Below are 21,298 nucleotides of genomic sequence, written 5' to 3'. Positions count from 1 at the left end.
AAGCCTCTGAGTAAGTGTGGATGTCTTTGGACAGGGCTTGGTACAGTTACCTGTGTGAAGAGGGGGCTTCATTGTTGGGGGAAGGAGGGGCTTGTTATGCTCCTAAAACTTTATTCAGATGATTCTGCTTTCATCTTGTTGTCACTGGTATCCCAGAAAAGTTAAGATTCAGTTTCCAGGTCCTTTTGCCAGGAGTACAACTCCAGGGGGCACTATTTATATAGAGCAGAACATTAGAAGCCCTCCTCAGTGCTGCACAGGGAGGCAGCCAGACCAAGAGGCTCCCTATCCCCTGGGCTTGGCCAGACCCTTGTATGCTGAAGCATTTGTCCTCAGAGCCCCCACCGCTGCAGAAAGTGTTTGCAGAAGACATCTACATTTAGGCACCAGTTTATCTTTTTTTGCTCTCAAAAATGAATCTTGATTTGGACATCTGGAAAGTAGAGACATATTAACTGTATGTCATTATCTTGTATCTGAACTTTTATTTGGTTTGGGGTTTATTTATTCGGTTCTCACCACCATTACCTCCTCCCACATTCACCTACTGGGTGTACCTGGCATCCTAATAACTTGATATCTTCACTCTTGTTCTTGGTCCCAGCTCTTTGGCTCATGCTCTTTGCTCTTTACCTTCTCCCATCATATGTCAGTGTGAGGTTTTATCGGCGAGAAGCCTGTAGACCTTATGGTAGCCTTTCCTCTAAGCACACATGCCGGGAGGCCACTCTAGGCTTCCCCTCTCCACCAGAGAGACAGGAGCAGAGAGCACAATCAAGGCAGAAAGCATTAGGAGCTAAATTAGAGGAGTGGTCACACAGGATAACAGATGGTTTGTCTCATCATAGAGATACATGTCCTAATATGTCATGTTGGAAATTGGATGCCAGGTCAAATTTACCTGCATCACGAATGATACTTCCTATGAAAGTGGCCTTCTGCTGCTGTTCCAGAGACCTGTAATCACAGGCTAGAATATCTTATCTGCTGGGATGGGGGTCTTATATTTGTCCATAGATAGTAGAGGTTGCCATAGGGCAGAAATGATTGCTCGGGGTGGAGCCCTTCTGAAGTGTTAGCATTCCTGGAAGAGTGTCTGGATACACTACTGCTGTGAGGACACAGTGACAGTCTTCCACTTTCCCTTCAACACCTCAGTGAATGCTCTCAGCAACCCATGGATAGAGAGGCAAGCTCATCCCTTTTCCAGGTGAGAAATCCTTGCCCTGGGGAGGGGGTGAGATACTAGAATCCTGCTGCTAGCTATTTGCTTTTTCAAGTATATTTGGGGCACAAATTCTGTGCCAGCCAATATGCAGAGACTGGAGAGAAGCATGATGAGCAGGACAGGATACTGCCTTCAGGGAATTTGCTATCCAGTCTTGGGACAAGAATCTAGGTCCTCTCATATCTAGTTCAGTTCTTTTCTGGGTCATGTCAATAAGAGCAAGAAGGATTGAAGGTAACTGTAACTTACTTAGGGCTCCTATAGTTTAGGAACTGACTCTGCAGTGGCTTTCATGGTAAAGGTGAAACTCCCTTGACCAGGAAGATAATTTTGTTGTTTTCAGTTGTAGTCATGAAGGCTATAGGCTCTATTGCCATACCCTTTCAATTAGTGAAGGAGAGTTAAACAAGGAATACTGGTAGGGTATTTGGTTGACTCTAGTGATGGAAATGGCTAGATCTTTTGGGCTAGATGCCCTTTTAGATTACATTGTTCCAGAGTTAGAAAATGATGTCCTCCTCTATACTTGAGACTTGGGACCTAGTAACAGTTTTTATAATAATTTTAATAACAGTTATTATAAAGTTCTGTCCCAGAGGGTAACAGTTATTAAAGACTAGGAAATCCTTCTCAATTGATTATAAGCCCTATAGGTAATTGTTAAGTCACATATACTAATATGTATGAGTAGTAACTTCTTGTTAAGAGAAAATAACAACCTTATGTCAGCCTGTGACAGTGTGAGAATCTTAATCATGGGTTGATTTGGGTGGGTTTCAATTAATGTACCCAAGTTAGCTGAGATCACTTAAAAGGGAAATATTTTTTCAGGGATTCCTGGCCCACTTCCCATGAATCTTCCAGCCTTGACCTTCCTGCAACTCCAGGGTTTGAGCCACAGTGTCTTCTGCTAGAGGGGTTATGAAATATTGACATTGCCTCTTGAGTTTTATTAAGAGATCAGAATACATGAAAATGAGGAAATATGAACAGTCAGAAACTTTGCTATGTGCCCAGAGAAACTCATTTTTCCTTAGGAAATTCAAGTATTGCCAGGCACTTGCAAAATTATATTCTTTTTCCATTTCTTCCCCGTCCCTTTCTCCTTTACTATGATTTTGATTTCTCCTTGAGAGGAACTGAATCCAAGTATTATAAGTCTAGACTAGCATTTCCCAAAGTAGCTTTCAGAACATTAGTCCCAGGAGGGAAGTCTTGAGACAAAGATTAGGTGGGCAAAGTATTTTGGGAAAGTGCTGCATATTTTAACTCTGTCTTTCAGCATCCTCAAGCATTTAGCAGATCAAAGGATCTAAAAAGTCATATAAGAAGGAAAACTCTCCAATTTTATTTAATCCAGCATTTCCCAGACTTATTTGATCATTGATTTTCCCCCCCCTTTTTAATAACATCTGTGCTTGGAGAAATAGTGTTCTCAGAGTATCAGAAGAAAAGAGACTACCTAGTTCAAAATAAGACCGACCTACATCTAGTATCCAGCAGCATTCTTCATCAGAAGGTAGAGTTTTTAGGTAGTTTGCCCTACGCTTTGTATAGGAGAAGATGAAAGTCCCTCTTCCATTCATTTCCTGAGATCTTTTCTCAAAGCCTATAATACCTAAGAATGAGACATCCCACTAAGAACCCTGAACTAAAAGAGGCCTCAAGGATGAGGACCCAGGAAATCAACAATAGTCATAAATCTGCAACATGTGGGGATTGCAAAGGAATTTCAAGAGGGTGTGGGAGGATTTTGGAGAAAGTATAAAAGTAGTTAGTGCTACAATGTGGCAGTCACACAGTCTAACTCCCTACCTGAGAAGGGAACAGTTGATAGCCAAAGGCCTATGACCCCCAGGAGAGCCACAGCCATTAAATATGTCCAGGTTATACCTGTAGACAAAATCCCTGTAGAGACTTAAGAACTCCTTCAAACAAAGTAGTAGTCACATGGGCAGACAACAAGTATTTCCCATGACACAATAAAGGTCAAAACGTGAACGAAACCTGCTGGAGACACAGTAGTGATCTGATTTTTGTTGAGGTAACCAAGATTGATTGTACAAAACCAAGTGGAAACTCAGCTTCTCCTAAATGCCCTCTATGCCTCTCATCATCAGTATCATATATTATTTTTTTTTAAATATTATCCTTCCTTGCCTTTAGTCATACCTATAATATCAAGTCTTTCTACATTCATGTTTGTAGGCATCTTATGATTTTTATTGTCCCAGGAAAAGTCATATTTTAGTAAGCTTCTCCTAGTGGCTCCCACATATGAACCAGCCTCATTAATAAGAAGACATAGCATGAAAGTGAATGCCACACCGCAGCCAAAGTAAAATGCCGAGCTGTCCTTTTCACATCTAAGATTTGCATTTCTGTGGTGGGATTGGATTGGGAGTTGGGTCTTTAAGGGCCTGCATGCTTTCTTATGCAAAATGCATTTGTATTTGTTAAAATATCTGCCACAGGCTGGTGCCAAGTGGCATTCTATGCCACTAGAGTATATCTGGCCACTAATGGTGACCAGGAGAAATCTCCTCTGTCTTTTCTCCCCCTCCTTCATTGAATGAAAATGCCCACTCACTGGAGTTGGGGAGCTCACAGGATTTTGCCACCTTTAATATTATTAATGATCTTAAGATACAAAACTAAAAATCAATGGTTCCATGGGCTTAAGCCTTTGAGTGGCGGTGTTGGTGGCAAACCTCTCTAGATATTGGTATGGATATATCTGGTCAGCTATGTATATTTAGGTTGCATGACCAAATCCCATTCACCTTTCCTAAAATGCAAATGTGCTCTTCCTTTCCACACTGAATTATATTAAATTTTATCTTATTGTGACTTTCCAGTGTTGAAGTAAAATGTCATCTCATCAGTTCTCTTTCCAGTTGGTCCAACCGTTGTTGTCTTTATTTCCATTCTTCTGTTTTGTGCCTTTATTCCTTTCTTCCTACCCCCTCCATTTCACATGTCCCCATTTATTCCTCTCAATTCTTTCTCTCCCTTGGCCAATAAAAATGAGGCTTACTTGAAAACTCTCCCAACCGCCATGGAATCAGCAGAGCAAGGTCTTCAGTGAATAGGGATTCTGGCCCAGAAAGGGAAGGAAATTGCTCTCTCTGGGTCACAGGAGGCTAGTGGCAGTGAATTGCTAGTACCCACATCTATTTGCTTACTTACCCGTGGGCCTCTGCACACACAAGAGCCTGGAACAAACCAGATCCCAGAGCGAAACAGAAGGTATTTCATTTGGCCAGGGCACCCAGGGTGTCAGGAATATTTTTGGATAGTCACTGTCCTCTGGCAGAAGTTGAGTTTTCCATTTTCCATTCTTAATTTTAGGGGGTCTGCTCTGTTGATCTAGTCCTAGAAAATTGATTGTACACATCTAAATATTACCTACTCTACTTGGCAGTTTCCAGAATCTGTCTGAAGATAAATAGTGATCATTGATCCTTTTCTCTGTTCTTCCTGGTTACTTCTTGGTCCCAGCATGCACTGGCTCTCAATTGAGGTGTGAGTTTGTATCACTGGATATATCTGGGAGCACTGAACATCCACTTCCACTTTCTGCTAAAAATTCCCATAGAATTCTGTCTGGAACTCTTGACGTAAGCCATCAAATGACTTGGTCACTAGAGAACTCAGAACCGATTCAGCCTTCTTTTCAAACTGGGGTCATGGGACAGATATACAGATTGTATTTCAAGATACAATAAAATGATCTCAGTGACCCAAGTCTCAATTATTACAGAAATCTGTTTTTTATTTCTGTGTAGGGACCCTGGGTTCTAACATGCAGGCCAGTGCTGAGGAGTGATCCTATGAACTGCTTCAGAGGATGTAGTGCTCACTGTCTTGGTTATGAAATTAATGGTCCCCAAACACATCCTCTCCCCCCTGTTCCTACTGGATCTGTAAGGTCCAGTAAGCTTAGAAAGTAAAAACAGGTTTCCTGACCTCTTACCCTCTCATCTCTGTCCATCCATTCTGCACATACCTGAGTCTTGGGTACCTGCTCTCAGGTAGAATTAGACATTGTCTTAAAGAGCATTCATGTGGTAGGGAAATTTCCAGCTATCCCTACAAGTAGGTCCTCATTGACATCATGGCTAGAGGCAGGTAAAAGCCCCTAGGCCCCATGTTTCCTGGTTCCAAATCTGTCTGCTAAACCCTGTCAACATTTTTCCTCCTCTTGCTCTTCTTCCTCCTTGGGTCCTGCATTTTGTGATTAGTCAATAAGAAGTTGGTAGAGTCCCAAGAATGAAGCAGTCCCCAGCTTGCGCTTCCCTGGGTCCTGGGGCTTCTCAGAAAGCCAGTGCAAGACCCTTAGTTCCCCTCTCACCCTCAGCCCTCTTTCTGCAGTGCTGGAGGGGTTTGTGATTGATGTCCTGCTTTCCTTGCACTTTCACCAGCAGATTAGCCAAAATGAAGCCCTTTGAATTGTAACAAACAGACGAGGGGTTTAACTTGCTCCATTGCCCCCAGAAGATGGATTCTATAAGTAGAGTTGTTATTTCTAGCTTTTGCTTAGGGAGGGGAAAAAAAAGAATTTATTTTATGTTTTGAGGTTAAATGAATGTGGGATAAATGTATACATAGTGTCCTGTGTGTATATATATATATATATTGCTATATGTCAGATGAACTGAGGACTTTTCCACATATGGAAGAATTTCTCAAGATCATGTTTAACTGGAAATTTCTCTCCCTAGCTTCCCAAGAGTGTGTCTGAATATACATTATGTATACCTATATACATGTGTTTGTGTATATATGCATGTAAATATATTTTCACATTTCTTACACAGGCAAAAAATTAGCCATGTGTGTCAAAGCTTATCAAAGTGTAGATAAAGAATAGCAAAACCCAGAAATTTCTAGTTCCCCGTGACAGTAACCTGATAAGAAAAGTAATGTATCTTAGGCTTTTAATATCAGTTTCTATCAACTCTAGTATGTCCAAAGCTTGCCTCAGTAAGAGAGAATAGATTTTTTTCTTTCTTCTTTTGCATTGCAAATTTAATTTCATGGCCCACTTGTTGGAAGAAGCCTTGCATTTTAGCTTCATGTAGGGATGAAACTTTTGAATTCAATAACCCATGAAGAAACTTCTTGTTGGTACTGATATTTATTGAATGGGAGAAGGGTTCAGAGATTTCTACCATTGCCCCTCCTGGGCCAGTCCTCTCAGAACAGAAGCCAATAATATTTTGGCATGCATTTGGAAATAAATCTTGTGAGCCACTTGCTTCTTTTCCAGTACTTTTGTCACAAGTAGATTGGAAGATACTGTGTTTAAACTCAGTAGTTTCATTATTTTTACAAAGTATAAGAAACAAAAAAAAAATAGGACAGATGCCCCCCCCTTTTTTTTCATTATTCCCCAAAGACTACTAAACATTGCCAAAGCCACTGAAATGTAAACCAGAGGGCCTATGTGATTTCTCGCCACTGGGAAAATAAGGTGGCAATTTATTTGTTTGCTTGCTTTTAAGAGCAGAAGCTCGGGAATAACTCTGTGAGGCCACAGGTAAGAAGGAAATGGGGACAAATGTCTAAACTGCTGTTGTGGGAGGTATTTAACTGCCTCCTTCCTTACTAGCAGTTACAGGCTCACCCAACCATCACCAGCTGCAGGAGAGGAGGGGCCAGGCCGCACAGCAGCGAGGGAAGCTGCCTTGCAGATGAGCACGTTATTGCCAAAGCTCTTTAATCTGGGTGTGATGTTTATTCTTTACATGTAAGCACATGAGGGCATGACTTGATAAATCCTGCCGGGTAGGGTCTTCATGTATGAGAGAAAGGCAGAGCTTCTTAATGAATCAAGATTCTTTGGTTAGAAAAGGATTTTTCCATCAAGAAGGCTTGAGCCTATTAAAGATTTCAGCCTTACTCTATTTTGGGTAAAGTAGATTTTCCCCCCTTCAACTGATTTGTCTAAGTTTTACACATTGTTTGCAGTATTAAGGTTTCATTAAGAGATTTGTTGCAGTGTCTTTGGAGTCCACAGAGGTTTCCAGACAGCCTGCACTCCCCAGCTTATAGATGGAACTCCTCTTGGCAACATAGGAGGCTTGATTTCTTTTCAACTTGCTGCCTTAATCCAGTCACATTTGTCTAAGAGGCAGCATTTCAGCTCCCCCATTGAAAGGGGGTGGCCAACCTTGAAATGATGGGAAACAGGGAAATCCATTTTATATTGCTAAATACTATCGCCACCCCCCACACACTTTCTTGAACTGATTTAATAAGGGTAGTGTTTGAGTTACACCCTCCAAGCACTTGCAACACTCTAAAGATAAGGAAACACTCAGAGGAAAAGGACTCGGAAATATCTTTTCAATATGCGCTCCATATACTGTTTACAAATTCTGTTAGTTTTGCTAAAAAAAAAAAAAATCACCTTACTTATGAATCACTGGAACTCTAACATTTTTTTGGCATCTATTATTGATCTGGATAAACTCTAACTTAGAACATCCCAGGGAAGCTAAAATATTTAAGAATGGTTTTACATAATATCAGATTATTTTGACTCATATCATTTTGCCTTTGCATTAGTGTGCTATCAAATAATTTGTTGCAATAATACATAGTAACAAACTCTTGAATGCTGCCATTATGAATGATGTGCCCATTTATATTTACGTAAGTCCTCAGCAACTACAATGTAGTTTAATTTACATTCTCCAATTTAATTCTCATAACAATCCTATGAAGTGTCAAGATCAATATGTGCTCCCATTTTCTTTTTTAAGCAACTGAGGAAATGAAGAGTCAAAAGGCTAGGAGATTTGGTTGCTTACCAGCCAGGAAATGGTAGAACCAGAGTCATGTTAAAAACCCAATTTTCACTGTGTTTAACAAAGCCAAGTGTTAATGACTGATGGATGAGGGAGCTAAAATAAAGCCTGTCTTCACTCCCACCCCTTTTTTATGGTTATCTGGCGATGGCTCAGATTTTAGCAGATGTTGACTTTGAGCTCCCAAACAATATTGTTATCCAACATAGAGCTTTCCAGCAGTTTCGTCTTCAGCTGGGTATCTTGTGTTCTTTAGCTGAGAGAATTGGCACCACGCACCAGAGACTAGTTTGTCAGAATTTCTTTTGCTTTAAGGAAATGGAAAGTTAATTTTTTAAAGATGCCCCACAATGATAGTGCTTAAAAATTGAGAAGAGCACATACACATGTTTCAATATAAATGAAAAGATGACTACCCCTGAAACTTCTATAATGTTCTCACCTGCTCCCCAAAGAGGTCTTGGGTGACTGCCTGGCCTCAGGGTGTCCTTGTGAAGCGAACTTGCAGAATAGAACCAACTTATCCCATCTTTGCCTTTTATCTGAGAGACACCCCTGAGTGTCTTAAAATACAGACAACATCCATCATCTCCCTGCTCAGCTTAGTGAAGTTTCCGTGTTCCCCAAATGGTAATAGAAGAACAAATGTGGCTGGTACATTAGAAAGGGCAAGAAGTCATTCTGAGGACACAGGGTTAGCACAATCTTGACAACTCTGAGGAACTCTGAAATCCAAGCAGCACCCTCTTTCAGAGGAGCCCAGTCACTCAGAAGAGCAAGAACCAAGCCTTATTTAGTTATTCATCAAGAAATGTTTGTTAGGCTTCCATGACTGAGATCTTATGGGGTGGAATAAAGGAAATAAAGGTGCTGCCTTTTCCCCCAAGGTCCTTAAAATTTGGTGAGGTGCCACTGAGAATCCATACTTGTACGCTTGCAGTAGCATATGAGGACCCCTTTCTTTCAAGAAAGCACAGAGGGACCCAGCTGAAGTTGTAGTGTCTCCCTCCAACCAAGGTTCAAAAGAGATCTGAAAAAAGGGCAGTTCACAGTTCAGAGTCCTTCAGAGCTGAGCTCAGCAGACCAACAAACACCATTTGGGGGCAAACAGAGCTCTTTTTTTTCTGTGACTTTGCAGCTCATATGGCAGAGTCAAAAGGGTGTGTGTACTTTTGCCATTAGGTTGGAATCTGACCCTCACTCCACAGCTCCTGGCCAGGTGTCTGTCCCTGAACCTTTCTTCCCACAGCTGCACAAGAACCCTCACCTGTGTCTCTGGGCCAAGGTGAGACTTGTGAAGAAACAGGTACAGCTGCCAGAACTCCCTCTAACTGAGAGGAGGAACTAATACAAGTTAGCTCTTTCTGGCCTGGGTATTTAAAAAGATCAATGAGCAGGTATCTGAACCTGGATAGGACTTTCCTATTTTTTGGGTCCTGCAGGATATAGCAAATATAAGTCAGGTAATACCTGACCCATCACCTGAACAGAAACATTTATCCATGGGCTAAGCTATGCAGGGGGTAGGAGAGATGGAAGACACCAATAAGTAATCTCTAGAGGGAAAGTATGGACTTGAACTTGGAAGAAAATATAGTGTCCTGATGAGGTCACTGCCTTTCTTTTCCAGGCTCACACCTAAGCCTGTCATTTTTCTTCACACATATCTGTCCATTATCTGTGTTGGCCAAGCCTATAGTTAGAAATGCCAAGAGGATCTGCTTTGCCTAAATCCAGCCTCAGGGCACATCATGAATCCCATACTGTGGTCCTGCTTCGTGATTTGCAGAGGAAGGCTTTTCAGAGCTTGAAATTTCAGAGAAGTCACGAGAACTGAGAGTTGCTCTGGATTCTGTCCACTCAGACCTAGTTATGATTTTCCTAATTGTCCTGCAAAGAAGTCAGGTTGAACCTCCTGGCAGAGACAGCCACTGAGTTGCACAAAGGCAGTGGGCTTTTTGAAAATGACGCTTCCCTGATTCTACCCTCCTTTCTACCTAGGAGAGGTGTAACTCTAAGTTTCTCATTAGACATATGGCCCTCCTATGTCAAGGAAAAAGTCAGGCTATTAACTCAAAGGGAAATGCAGGTATTTTGAAAAGCAAATCCAGTGATGGACTTGGGTCTGCCTGCTGGCTGTATCTAATATATCAAAATATAGATCAATGAAAGGTGTATATCAGTTTATACTGTTTATAATGTCCTATTATAGAGTTCCTGCTCAGAACTTTCTTGCTGGGGCTAATAAATGCCGCCCACAATATCAAGACTCTCTTCAGCAATGACTCAGTTTCTTTGCTTTTCAATCTTGTCATCAACACAGCCACTGAGAGCAGTTGATCAGTGAGGAGTTTTGTTTTATCTTGGTGTTTAGAGGATCTCATTAGAGCCCAGCATCTGGGCTTTCCATGCAGCCTCTTGTCCATCCCATCATCCCTTGAGCTATCGATACGTCCTGAGGTTACTTGATGGTGAAGCCTGCCTTCCTCTTTAATCTGGCTGTTTTGTGGACGCTGTGCTCTGGGCTTTAGTCCACCTTGGATGTTTTCAGCCTCAGATGCTGTGGACAAAAGCACACAAATGACTGTTGGGCCAGAGCCTTTCTTCCCATCCACATATTTTGGCAACTTCTGGCAGAGCAGTGACTCTCAAAGGACACACAAGGGATCAAGCACTAGGCAGCATCCAGAAGAACTGCTACAGAGTCGATTTGGAAACAGAAAAACAAAGAAAGGAAACAGACTCTCCCATGTTTGATAGATGCCTTTTAAAAATCCAAGTATTTCTAAATAACCTGGCATATAGTGAGAGAGCAAGTGATACTTATCTGTTTCTTATTTTGGGGTTCCCAGATTTACATTTCTGTGTGGTAAGGTTGCTGAAGAAATTAATATTTGCACATAGAGATGCAGGCAGCAGGGCAGTGAGACAGCTGCAAATGTTTGGACGACATGGAGCTGCCCCTCTGATCAGCTCCTGCACTTTTGGTTTTTATTCCCCAAATGGACACTCACTCTGACCCAAATCACTTGGTGATGAGGGTCAATTCATGTTTACACTTTGAAGACTAGAGAGACCAGAAATGATCTCTACTTCCCTTTCTAGTTCTTTTAAGAACTCTTTCAACTTTAAAAATGAAAAACTTTTAAAAATGCATAATATTCTGAGTTCACAAAAGGAATTCACCCACATTTCTGCCATGTTAAATGTTAGCACAGTTTATGTTGGACTGTCATATTTCTTTACTTTATTCACCAGCGTACAAGACGTCGATCTCAACATCTGGTTTTTAATAACCCTCGACATGTGGGAGCTCCTTTTTATTCCGATGTTGGACTAGGAACAGTAGTGATATTGGCAGTGTATATTTTCAAGCTACAACTCCTGTCTGATTCAATCATAATTAATTACCACTTTTTAATATATTTAATTTGCTAAAAGTGACTTGCATTAGACTACATTTCACTGTTAAGAAAGTAGCAGTAGATTTTGGTGGCAGTAGCTTTTATTTTTCCTAATTTTTTATTATTCAATTAAAAACCTATATGAGTGAATTTGGAAGAAACTGCATGTATATATGCTATTGAGTTATAAATACACAATGAAATAAACAGATCTGAAAGGAAAGTTGTTTTACAGCCATTTAGGATGGGGTCAGCAGGGGCCGTAGGCTGCATTTTAGAGAAAGCCTCCTGTTTTGTGATTTTGGCAAATCATAGCATCTTTCTGTGCTTGGAGTTTTCCTACAGCAGCCCTTAGGGGGTCAAGAAACTTTTGATGAAAGCTCAGGCCTTTAATCAGAAAAATATCTTTACATGCACACTCAATAGCTTTCTACATTGAATTTCAGGGGGTTTCTAGACCCCCTGAAACCCACTTGTGGATGCTCTTGGGTCTCATGCTATGTATGCTTTCCTTCTTTTTATTTATTTATTTATTTATTTATTTATTTTTAGAGAGAGAGATAAATTTTTTTAATATTTATTTTTTTTTTTAGTCTTCGGTGGACTCAACATCTTTATTTTATTTTTATGTGGTGCTGAGGATCAAACCCAGCGCCTCGCGCATGCCAGGCGAGTGCGTTACCACTTGAGCCACATCCCCAGTCCTATGCTTTCCTTCTTTATGACCATAAAAAGTACATCAACTTTGCTTTTCTCCAAAGCAAAGTTCAATGCATGTAAAATTACATTTTTCTCAAGTCATATAGGAGAAGGAAAGTTTTTTGCTAAGAGCAATTACTAGACAAGTAATAAACAAACAGTAATTTTTATGTAAGATGACCTAGCCAAAATCATGAATTTGTCTTTTTTTCCCCCCCAGAATATCCCTACCCAAACTCTTAAGAGAAAAATCATCCCAAATTGCCCAATTCAGATTCTGTATAAATTCTTTGATTAACTCAAGTCCCTTTGTGGACCATTGAGCCCTTTGGCAGTCTGGTGAACTTTCTGAATCTCTTCTTAGAATAACATTTTTAAAAGCATAAAGTAAAATACATAGAGTGACAAAGGAAAGAAATTATATTGAGTCAGTTCAAATACCACACATCTAAATCCTTAGGTAGATAAAAATTACCTTGGCTTACTAGCAAGATTGGGTTGAACTATATGAAATTACTGTTTTTCCAGGTCAAAAGTGGTTAAATATTGGCATTTTCATATGATTCAATCTAATATTATAACAGCTTGAGTAATAAGGATTTATGTGAAAAAATATTCTTTTTTTCCTGTCCCTGGTTTTCAAAACAAAGAAGAAAATCATAGTAAATTCTGGTTTCATTGGGATTTATTAAATAACAAACACTGCTTCTAAACTGTGTGTGTGAGACTGGGATATGGACCACACAGTCTTATATACTTTGTGTCAGTTCTCCCGGTAAACAGGAAAAATTGTTCAAAATGGGGATGTTATGATGGCAAATATACTTCTGTCTTCAAAGATTCCATTTTCCTGCATATTGGTCTCTGGACTAAGAGAAGAAAGTGGCCAGGCCATTTTGGAGACATTTTAAGCAAGGATTCAGACCAAATTAGTTTCAGTTTATCCACAGTTGAACAAAATGTTAAGTTAAACAAAACTTCCTTTCTATAAGCATTCTACTGAATTGAACGTTTACTCTCTTTTAAACTTATTTGATTGCAAATGTATAATCATTTCATGCAAATGTATAATCATTCCATGGCATGCACATCCTCTTTAATGCTGACAGCAAAATAGAACTTGAAAAATAAGATTGAACTATTCTTTAGTCTTTGTGAAATAACCAATATGAATTATTGCATGCAAAAAAAGCTTGTTCCACCTGGGTAGATGGAGATTTTCTTTCTTTTATTTTTTTTAAGTTCATATTCAGTCTTTATTGATACTTTAAGCTTAAGAGAAATTAAGGGTATTTGATTACTATAATTACTTCTCTGCTTACTTTAAAGGTTTAATCTACTCCTTAGGCATATGCAATTCAGATTGTATGGTTTCCAAAAAATAATCATCTGCTAATGTAGACTAATTTTAATCTTCTAATCCAATCTTGACACAGAGTCAGAACTGGGTGGGTGAAATGTTTTTGTGTGGGGGTTGCCATAGATACAAAACTTGCTTTTGCATTTGACAAGTCAGTCACGTGGAACTTAAGTTACTACGGATTTTATTTATTTATTTATTTATTTAGGTCCTCGCTCTTTAAGATTTAAAAAAAAAAAAAGTGAAGATTCATGTGCCTTTCCAGTGCATCTCTGTGTAACTAACCTTCTCTTCTTTCATTCTGGTGCTCCCCTCCTCTCTGTGCACCTCCCTACCTCGGGCCGGCGGCAGGATGACGAGGAGGGCATATGGGCATAGCCGGGCCTGTAAACCAAAGTTCCAGTTTTGTTTTGAGGGGTGAGAAACCATCTTTTATATCATTTTTCTAAGAAAAAAAAAAAAGCAAAAGAAAAATTGCATTCTAGTGTTGTGTTGTGCGCGTGCTCAGTTGTGCTTGCTGATGTTTGTGATTGTGCCCTGTGTTTGCTACTGTGTTCTGTGAGCGCAGAATGTTCGCGCACCCTCACCATTCCTAAGAGCCCCATCCATCCTTCCTCACCTCCCCACCTCCCCAACCACATTATTGCTCTGCCTTGTTTGGGCTGGGTTTAGCACGATTCCAGTGTTTCTGTGTTATTTGAGATGCAAACTATGCCCTTAGTAGGATGCATACCACTTTTTAAGGCATGATTGTGGACTCAGAAATTGTCGCAATTCTCCAGTTGTGGTTTTCAGCCAACTGCTTGCTTTTACCAGATATGCCAGTGTGGTGTGACTCTCACGTCCTTCTGGTTGTGTCAAATGTTTGGCAAGGAATAAGGAAAATAAAACTTTATCTCTTCATGGAGCTGAAACTGTCACCTCTAAGAAGCCCATTTAATGGATTATGCTATCTCTTCTATGCAGTGCTGAAGAAAACACAAGGATCAAGGCATAGTAATGGTGAATGGGTAACTGTAACTCTTAAATGGATTAGATCAGATATGTTAACTTTAGCAGGCCTCGTTGTTGACATTTTATCTGTTGCTTTCTTTAAAATTCACAATTCTATGGAACTTTGCATTTTAAATTACACATGTTGCATTTTGAACAGAGTTGCACTCTTTTAAAAGCTGATTTTGAGCTAGTAAGAAGCCACCCTTTATTCCCATCCTTTCTGCGTAGTTGAATAGTGACACTTCTAAATTACCACATGGTCATAAATGGGACATTGGGCTCCAGCAGCTTTTGCTGCTGGGAATTGTTCCTATCCTGTACATATTGCTGGGTGTTTAACACAAAGTTACAAATTCCCTGGAGTTCAATGTTCATATAGTTACACAAAATACTTTTAAACTTGACATTGCACATGACATTTGGTTCAGAACAAGGAATTGTGGAGATTGTGTATGAGGATCTTTTTTGTTGTTGTTGTTCAGAAAGTATTCCACGTGCAGTTCTTCTTCTTCTCTCTCTCTCTCTCTCTCTCTCTCTCTCTCTTTTTCTGAGACAAACATAAAATGTCACATTGCTGGAGAATCAATAGGTTTGGGACAATTCTTTGGGGTAACTGAATCAAAATGTATACCCTTCCCCAAGTCTTGCTTTTCTCAAATCTGCTAGAGAGGTCAGGAGAATTTTCACCAAGAACTAATGTTTGACCATGGGTGACAGCACCAATGTTGTGTTTCACTTCTTAGTTGAACATGCTGTAGGTCCCCTGAGTGTGTCAGATTGCTGTGTTTGGGACCATAGGGAACACTCAAGGGTTGGTTTTTGGATAGAGCATAGCAAAGATGTAATGCTTCTTGGATCCATTTGCTGCTTTGTGTTCCCTTTGGGTACTCACCTCTTTTCCCTTTCCTGATAAAGGGGGAATAGCACAGGAATCAACAATTTCAGATATAGAGTGGTTCCAAAGGGAAGCTTGTCAATGTGTGGAAGTGGGGAAACCAGAGAAATCCTTGAGGTTCTCACTGTCTAGGGACAACTTTCAGAGAAGCATTGCATTGCTAATGAAAGTGTAAATTGACCTAAGACAATCAATGTTAAATGAGAAAATTTTATAACATTAAAAAGCAAACATATAAAACCTGCCCCTAACATGTAGGGACTAGGTAGACAAAGAAAGGTTCTAAGTTTGAGAATTGCCTTAAGAAGTAGAGCCCTTCTAGGAAGTCACTTCTTTGCTGTAAGCAAGCATCAGGGTGCAAAGCTGCATTTGTGTCTCCTGCTGAAAAATAAAGATTTTTATTGGTCTTTCTCAAGATTCATGACATTCACTGTGCCATTCCCTGAGATATGATCCCCATTGTTGTCATCATCCTTAGGAAGGAATTGGCTCTAAGAGACATAGAAAATCTTGCCTAGCTCAAGGCAAAGGTAGATGATGGCGTTGATCCCTATCCTCTTTATTTCTACATGAACTTCCCCAGACACTGTGCACCCCAGAAAACAAGTGTCTACAGAAAATTAGTCAATAGATAATCCTACTTTAATATGTTGTAATAAATTTTATTGGCTTCTGAGGAAAACTACTTATCTTTCTTTATGACTCCTTTAAACAAGTTTGCTCAGATATCCTCAGGCTTTTAAAACTGTATCTTTAAGGATTTGAATAACGAGATAACTGGGGAAACCTTCTATTTTTAAACAGCCACTGCATGTTTTAAGTTGCATTACAATCTGTGAGGCCTAAGGAGACATTAAATTTATAACTAAAGATGGATAATAGTGGTACATTAAAAATTAACTGTTTTGAATGTTTTGATTTATGGCCCTTATAAAAGAAACATTACAAGATGTTATTTTACTAGGCATTAGTAATGTGCTCATAATAGCATCAGAAGGCTTGACTTGAATCTGGAATTTTGGTGCTGAAATGAATCATAATTTAGAAAAAGTTCCTCTAAAATTTACAACAATTTGGAATTAGCGTAACAACCCTGACGACTCCTCCCTTTTTTGCCACTTCTGGATGCCAAGCCGGCATGATGTATCTATCTCACTATGATCATTCAAGGATGGGATTTTCTGAGAGCAAAGTGAACTGGGGGAAGTTTGCTTTTTTTTTTTTTTTTTTACAGAATTTTGCTTTTGTACAGAATTTAGAACTAGCTTTTCCCTACTGTGACTCTCATCCCAGTATGTGGCCTCTGTAGTTCATAGGGCACTATGGTTTGAAGGGTTCTGCTCTTAGTTTAAGTCTCTGGCCACCATCTTGAAATTCTCAATACTTTTCAGATAAGAGGCCCCCCATTTTCATTGTGCTCTGAGCCCCACAAATTATCTAGTGTGTCTTACTTAAACCCAGCACATATTCCTAGATTTTGCTTTTTATTGCTTTCTACTGCCCTCCCCCTCAGCTCATGCACATCTCTGTTTTCTAAGCCAATGATATATATGTGGCTTCCTTATTGCTCTACTTTTCTTCTGAAGACTCTATGGAGTCACATTTCCATCAGGTAGTTGCCTTCATGAGAATCCTAGCAATGTATAGCCAATCACTGCCCTCTCACCGTGGCCTCTCAACCTACAACTTTTGACTGTGAAAATGTGCTCCTGGAGTCCCAACTGTATTTTCTCACTTGAAAATATACAAGAAAAGCAGCTGTTCAATTCTCCATAACTTTCTTCCTGGAAAATCCACTTGATGTTTCAGTCATTTGTGTCAATAAATAACTTCATTTCCATCCAACAAAGGTGCTTTCCTTGCACCCCTACTACCCAAGCGGTGCTTTGGTCCTTGAACTTCAGTGAGATGGGGCGGCAAGGAACCAAACCAAGGCATCGTGTGAGACCTAGTGCCACATCTGCCCTGACATTTGGAATGTTTGCGTGCCTACTGTGCAGTCTTGTATTTGAGCAGACATAGAACATAAGTTTATTTCTTAAATTGCTAGCAAGATATACATCTTTTTCTAATGAAACATATGCAAATTTTTAGGACCTGATTCTTAAAAACAGAGATGTGGCATTAACAAGTTTTGGCATGGAGCCAGGATGCTAGTAGATGCATCCTGTTCAGAATGAGGAATTATAGCTGGATGCCAGCAGCACACGGACAGTGCTTTGGTGAGTGCAAGTCTAAAATCCCAGAACATCAAGACATGTAGACACAGGAAGAGCTTTTTCACACATAGGAGCAGTTCTGGAATTGCCAGTAGAACTCTGTGGCATGTCTACCCTCAGGAAGAATGGGGAAGGGATGTTTCATTGTGACTGGGGAGTTAGTTTAATAATAATAATTATAATTATTATAATAATAATAATAGTTATTATTATTATTTTGGTACTAGGGATTGAACCCAAAGGTGCTTAACCACTGAGTGACATCTACAGCCCCTTTTATTTTTTATTTTGAGATAGGGTCTCACTTAAGTTGCTTTAGAGCCTCACTAAGTTATTGAGCCTGGCCTTAAACTTGCAGTCCTCCTACCTCAGCCTCCCAATCCAGTGGGGTTACAGAGGTGCGCCACCACACCTGGCAACTGGGGAATTGTTATGGTCCTTGCCTTCCCTCAAAAGACAGGGTGTTAGACACTATGCCTGTGTTTGTCCTGGGGAAGGAAATATCCACTGACCAAGAAAGAATTCAAGGAAAGAGCCCTGGGCTCTAATGCTGTGTGGAGGTTTTCTTCTGTATAAAGATGCCTGCTGGTGTTTGGATTCAACCTAGATTTCATGTGTCTAAGAATCTAATATGTCTCCGCCTTATGCCATTGGCCACTAAGACTTTCATTTATTCATTCATCCTTAACTCGTTTACCCATTCTTTCATTAGGTGATTAAGTCCTTGGTTAGATGCTGGGAGAACAATATCTAAGACAAGTGGCTGCTACCCTAGGATTTACCTGTGTCTTGCCTTATTGTTCTGATTTTCTTCTAGAGATTCCCAGGGATTACATTTCCAGCAAGTTGTTGCCCTCATGGGTATGAATCTTCCTGTGTGGTTGAGGGAAATAGGATATAAATAATTAAACCTATGAATAGTAACCTTATATATTTTGATCATTGCTTTGATGGAAAACAGGAGATATTGATATCAATGAGAGGAACCTACTTAAGAAAACATGTTCTTTGGGCAGATTTTCAAGTATGTGAGTTCTGAAAGCAAAGTCTTGAAAGGAGGAGAATCAGGAGGTGCCATGTCAAATTATGTGCTTGGAAAGTGGTTATGAGTACGATCATTAAGGACTAGAGGTGGGAAGAGCTTTATGGGATAAAAAAAACTTGAAAATCATAACTTTAGGTAGAGCATAAAACAGATGAGGAGGGGGAGTGGGGAGGCAGATCACACTGGGCCTTGAAGACCCTAATAGGGAGTTTAGATGTTAGCCTAAGAAAATGAGCAAACTTTGGATGATCGTACACAAGGATGTGACATGATTCGGTGTTTGCTGTAGAACAACCCTTGTTGCCTGTAGAAGGTGAAGTTCCATGGCAGAAAAAACAAATGTAGAGGCCGTTCCATCATTTATAAAGGAATTAATTGAGGGTGCTGACCCAGGGTGGCAACAGTAGAGCTACAGACAAGCAGATAAACCGGAGATTAGACTAGAAGGCTAAGCTAGTAGGACTTGGATGGGAAGGTCAGATGAAGGATGAAGCTGAGGATGCCTCCAGATTTCCACTGTGGTGTCCAAGCCAAGGCAGGCATTGTATGAGGGTGGAGAGCTGAATAGGAATCCAAGGTTTTGTTTTCCCCAGTGGTCCAATTGGGCTGGCCAAGTGACAGACTTTTGACTTATGCCCTTTCCCGGTTGCCCATATGTCAGCAGGGAAATCTTTGGCCTCTTCTTGAGATGATGGGCAGACTAACAAGTTTAAAGCATGGCCAAAGTCCAGTTCCAAGATCATGTGGCTCCTCCAACTCTCAAAGAAAAGGACAGGACTTGAATATCAAAGTCTGCAAAGAAAAAACAGTAATCATAGACTAGGGAGATGTGTGCAGGGAGAAACAGGCCCTGAAGCTGTAGGAGGTTGAAAAGGTCCTAGAGAGAGAGGAGGAAGACTCCATGAGCTCCCCCTGAGATCACCAAACATCAAAGATTCCGTCAGTTAAGACGCCTCAAGGTTTTGGCTACTCATGATGATTGGCTTCCCATCTTGAACTTCTGGTTTTATTTTCTGTTGAGGAAAAGAGTTAAGATGAGAAGTCATCAGAAGTAGCTATGAGATATTTCAGAACCACCATGACAGTCGACTTCTAGTTGCAGAATCAGTTTTTGGGCAAAGTGAGATATAAAAATATATAACATGTAAAAATAAAATAAATATCATATAAAAATGAAAATATCTCAGCAATAGCTTTATCTCTATCTATAGCCCTTGCCCCCGCCACTGCCTTCTCCTCCCCGTCCTTCTGGAAAGTAACTAAATATTTACATCTTCTGTCCCAGTTTCTAAAACTATTGTTCAGAGCTACAAATTAAGCATCCTACCAATAGTCCTTTCAATTGGTTAGTTCATTCAAAAAAATTTCTTTATTACTGGAGTCAAGGCAGTGGTCAAAGTATAATTCTATCAAAGGATTTTCAAGTAGATGCTTAAGCTGGTGTCCAGGAACCCCAGAGGGTCTGCAAGTACTCTGTGTGCTCATCTCCCCATAGAGAGCATCTGTGATTCTCAGCACACACTCAGAGGTGTCAGTGATGTATAAAAGGTGAAGAACCACTCATCTGGGGGAGACTGGGTGTCAATGTGGTGGGTAGCTGATAGTGTGGTCTCTGGACTCAGACAGGCTGAGTTTGGATCCTAATTTCAGCATTACTTGGCTGAGTGACCTTGAATAAGCATCCTTTCCTCTCTGCCCCTCTATTTTTCTTTTGGAGAAGGTTATGTATGCCTTTCAGGGCTATAGTGGGGGCCAACGTGAGATGAGCTGAGCATACACGGCTGGCATGGCTGGCTGGTGGCGAAGGGTACAATATCATCATCACTATGACCTGTAAGCTGGATAAAGCCAACTCTAACTGCCAGCTGAGGAAAATGTTTGATGCTGTGGGGTTGGTGCATTTGATAAGTAAGAGAAAAAGGGCTGAAGGAAAGAAAATCAAAAGAGGAAATCTATTCCTGTTCTCTAGCAGGTCTTAAAGCATGTTTTCCCTTAAAACACACCCTCTCCAGTTTGATTTATTTTTGACCCTTGAGTGTGGCAAAGGAAGATTTGACTGCAGGAGACTATGGATTAGCCCATGTGTGCAGAGGAGGGTTTCTTTTAGCCAAAATAGACATCTAATGAGTAATGTGAAAAACCAATTAATATTTTTTTGATTTTTTTTAGTTGTAGATGGACACAATATCTTTATGTTTTTATTTATTTTTATGTGGTACTGAGGATAGAACCCAGTGCCTCATACGTGCTAGGCGAGCGCTCTGCCACTGAGCTACAACCCCACCCCAAAAGCAATGAATATTTAATGAACAACTGTAAGGTGATGAATTGGAAGAGAGAAAGGGGCAATAATGTCTTAGTCCACCTCTTTCTGCTCTCAAGAGTGGTGGGCTTGGGAGCTGATTAGAAGCTTTGAAGCAGAATAGAGAGCACTGGATTTGTTATTGTGGGCTTTTCTGGAGCCTCTAAGGGTTGCCTGGCAAAGCAGTGCATGTTGGCTTAGATATGACCACACTCTCAGGACCTGGAATCTGGCTAAGAAATCACAAACAAACAGTGGTGATAAATGACCATGGGCCAGAGGCAGGAGGCATCTGTGGAGTGTTGTTGCATTACATTACAGGCTCCCCGTGCCAG

At 40.3% G+C, this 21,298-nt stretch overlaps 1 protein-coding gene across 1 annotated transcript in view; it reads left to right on the top strand.

Moving 5' to 3' along the window:
• The window catches only part of Erc2 (ELKS/RAB6-interacting/CAST family member 2), an 813,481-nt gene that overhangs the window by 675,485 nt on the left and 116,698 nt on the right, over positions 1–21,298 (top strand). The gene's annotated exons all lie outside the window — the stretch shown is intronic.

This window comes from Callospermophilus lateralis, chromosome 1, assembly GCF_048772815.1.
Source record: "Callospermophilus lateralis isolate mCalLat2 chromosome 1, mCalLat2.hap1, whole genome shotgun sequence".
NCBI lineage: Eukaryota > Metazoa > Chordata > Mammalia > Rodentia > Sciuridae > Callospermophilus > Callospermophilus lateralis.
This window is presented reverse-complemented; position numbering and strand designations above follow the sequence as displayed.